A 3,995-nucleotide genomic window follows, 5' to 3' on the forward strand; every position below is an offset into this window, starting at 1 on the left:
CAAAGAGGTAAGAAGAGAAAGCAGCCCAGGAACATTCATAAACCATGGACCTATCCAAAGAAACCTGAAGTTGGGATAGACATGAGATATCCCAGCTGCTAATACAGAGTCTGAGGAAACAAAGAGGCACCCTGGCCTTGTTTTGCCTTCTCAGTCCTTTGGGTCATTGAGAGGGAAGCAGAGGGCTGATGGGACTCCAGTGATTCAAATGAAAGCAGTGTAAGTGACACCTGCTGCTAGATGCCTGGGCAGCCAGAGCTCAAGCTTCCCTCCGTGATAGGAGCAAGGGTACCCTGGGGTCACGGTGAGCCTCCACGCAGCCCTGGTTTGGGAATATCACCTGTTTACACCCTGCTGGGATTGCCCCAGATGAGGGATCTTTTGACTTCATTTCTCCACCCTAATTCTCCATGACTGAGCTCTCTGTTGGCCCCATGGCTTCAGTTAGACATTTTGTGTCTCTGCCCTGCAGAGCCCAGGAGACACTAATGACTGTTGGTGCTGAAGACCTAGCACCTCCACTGTAGATGTTTGGGGTGATTTCTTTGGATTAGGTCTTCTCTGATGCCATAGATTGAAGACCTCTTAGCAGCTGGAGGGTGCTGGGGAGGGGAGCTCATACCACATCATCTTCCCATCCTGTTTTATCCGTAAGGGCACCAGGTTACGTCTCCCGAGACCCCTGCGCAGCACAAAGAGCAGCAACAGAGGCGACTGGGACCTTCACATCTGGAGTGCGCTCTGGATCCAAAAGCCTCGCTCAATGTAGACAGACTCATTCGTCACCAAGCCCAACCTGTACCAAGGCTGTAAGCTTTGTCTGTGCTGGAGCACGTATTTTAGAAGGCCTAAGTGGAAAGACCATTCCTCAGGTAAACAGTTCTAACACTCAAATATTAGAGGCGGTTGTAAATCAGGTTCTCATACTGTGGTAAATTCTAACCTTTTAAAGTATCTTCTTTCCATGGAAAATGAATGTTGCCATTTTAAAATGCTGTTTTGTAACTTTGTTTGTTTTATTTTTTTTACTACTAGTCTTACAGGTCAGCAGCAAGAGCTGACAGCAAGCACTGCCTGCAGTACATACACACCTATTGCTGGCAACACACCATGACTGACAACAGAGACAGTGATTCCTATTTTGTATTTTAAAATCATTAAGGTCATCAGAAACTTCATGGCATATGAAATATTTCACACTTTTGGCAGCACAAAGATCCTCTGCTGTGTTATAATGAAAGAATTTTCCATCAATTTAGTATTCACTCAGTACTATGTAGCAAATGTACTTAACAGTTTGAAAATTAAAATGAAAATAGATTTCTATGATTTTTCATGATATAATGTGATAATAGTACAATAATATAAAATGAAAATGCATAAATTAACATGAGAATATACATTTCAGAACAATTTTGTAAACCAAACTGTTTCAAAATATATTGCTGTAGGATTTTCTGTAAGCAACGATCTATTTTTCTGTCAAACCCCCAAACAGTTCCATCAAAACACCTTTTTTCCAACAAGAAGCTCTTTTAAAAATGTCTCACCTACTCTACTCCTTACCCTCAGTGTGAAGAATCCAGGCTTTATATTAATACTTATAATTAATTAATTTAATTATTAATCAGTTAGTTTGACCTTCCAGTGCTGAATCCTGTTATGCCTTTGTGTAATAAATTAAAGAACCTTCCACCCTCTGAAAGTGTCTCTCCTAACTACTTACAGAGGGTGACCAAGCCACCTCCTAATTTTCTCCCTAACAAGCTGAATAGACCGAGCTTCTTAATTTTCACTGAATGGCAGGTTTTCCACCTCATGAGTTGTTCCTGAAGCTCTTGTCCGAAGAGCTGTTTCCAGTTCTTCGGTATTATTTTTGGAAGTGCAGACACCAGAAGTAGACACAATACGAATCTGTTATGGTCTTGGGATGCCAAGACCATCCTCATCCTGCTAGGTAATATTTTCTTGCCGATATATCCAAGAATTGCGTAGCTCCAATAGAGCAGATTACACCAAAAATCCGTGTTTAGTTTTTATTACCTGTCACATCTCCTCCATCCTCCTCAGAGCCACTGCTTCCCACGACGGCATCCTGTGACCTTCATTTTCTGTTCTGAGATATATGATCTTGCATTTGGCTATATTAAAATCACATATTGTTCAAATGAGCAGAGCCTGCCAAGTGATCCAGATTGCTCGGTATAACTGACCTACTCCCATCATTATTTATCACTCCACCAATTTTTATGTCAAGTAGAAATCATCACCAGCATTGATTTCGTATTTCCTTCCGAGTCGCTACAAAGACATTACAGAGTATGGACCGAGGGCTGATCTCCAGGCAACCCATCTTCAAAACTTCTCTGCCAGTGGAAGATTCCCCGTTGAATTTTTCAGAAGTACTAATTAGTCGGCTTTTAATTCATGTGTGTAATTCCGATTTCACCTCAAGCTAATTTTTTACCACGGGGTGACCAAGCAAGGCGCTAGCCAGACACCCAAACGCGCCGTGACAAGAGCTGCCACCACGCCGCTTTATTTCTCCCTCTCCTGGAGAGCAAGTTGCGCTCCAAACAGCGCTCGCCTTCGGGCGCCCGTCCCCGGACCACTGGGGCTGTGGAGCTGGGCACCTTCACCCCGCCGCGCGAAGCGGCACGGCAGCAGCCTGCAGCTGCCCGGCTCCGCCGGCGCCCGCCCGGGGGCCCCCCCCGCCGGGAGGCGCTCGCCCGGGGGCTCCCTCCCCGGGGGAACCGGGGGTCCCGGTGCCTGGCATCCCTCCGCAGCCGACGCCGGAGCTGCCGCCCGTAATTAGCGGCATTAGCGGAAGGAAAGTTGCCGGCTCTGATCTCCCGTCCCGAGGCCACAAGGTCCCGGGTGCCGCCATCCCGCCACCCTCCCCTTTCCTCACTGCTCCATTGCACGCCCGGACGGCAACGGCGGCCGCCCCTCCCCGCCAGCCGGGGGGGCTCCCGCTTGTATTTACCAGCAAATGATTAATTGTTGCTCGGCGCTGGCTGCTAATGCTGCTAATCCGGGCGGCTGCGTGTTCGGCCGCTCGCCCGGTGCCAGGCCCCGCGGGCGGAGGGGGCCGGGCCGGGCCGGGCCGGGCCGGGCCGGGGCCGGGGGGCGGGCGGGCTGCGCCCCCGGCTGTGATTACTCCCCAGACAAATCTCTGGAAACGGAGGAGCGGGGAAATCTCTGCCCATATTGCAAGGGGCTGCGGCCCCCACCCGCGGGATAATTTTGAGACTCAAATCCCAGCAAAGACCTGCTACAAATTGCTGCAAATTAAGCTGATTTTGCCCCGAATGAGGGATTTTCTGCTGCAGATCAGCCCTTCCCGGAGCTGATGAGGTGGGGATTAGAGAAGGGACTGAAATCAAAGGGACAGGATGGTGCGGGAGGGGGGAGCCCGAGAGGGGAGCCCAGCAGTGAAAGTCCTGGCGCATTAACACTTATTGATTTCTACTTTGCTGACATTTTATTCTATTACCAAGTTTCCAATTAGCCTAAAGTAGGATCCGTGACAGCCAAGGCAGGGTGCGGAGCCCCGAGGGGCGAGGGGCACCCGCTCTTTGGGTTTGCACCCGCCCAGCCCCGCAAGCATCTGCTCTGTGCAAATGGCACCTTCCAGGGGCTGCCTGGCTCCTGGCACCGGCCGGGCTGGGAGGCGAGCTGGGCTGGCGGCCCGGGGATGCTGCGGGCTCCTTCTGCTCGCCAGAGACGCCGGTGATTTTGAGGGGAGGCAGGGAGCTCTTTCCAAACTGTATCTCCGTGTAAAACCCCAGATCTTTAACATTACATGTGATGGGGACAGCCAGTTCACCCCCTTTTCAACATCCGTCTGTCTGTCCATCTCTCCATCCCTTCCTCTCTCCCTCCCCCCCTCCCTCTGGATCCTCATTTCCATCTGTTTAAACAGCAACAGCAATGTATGTTGCAGGTATTTCAAATTGCACCATTAAAGATTTTATGTTGTGGATGTTAAAATT

Source organism: Athene noctua, chromosome 6 (assembly GCF_965140245.1).
Source record: "Athene noctua chromosome 6, bAthNoc1.hap1.1, whole genome shotgun sequence".
Taxonomy (NCBI): domain Eukaryota; kingdom Metazoa; phylum Chordata; class Aves; order Strigiformes; family Strigidae; genus Athene; species Athene noctua.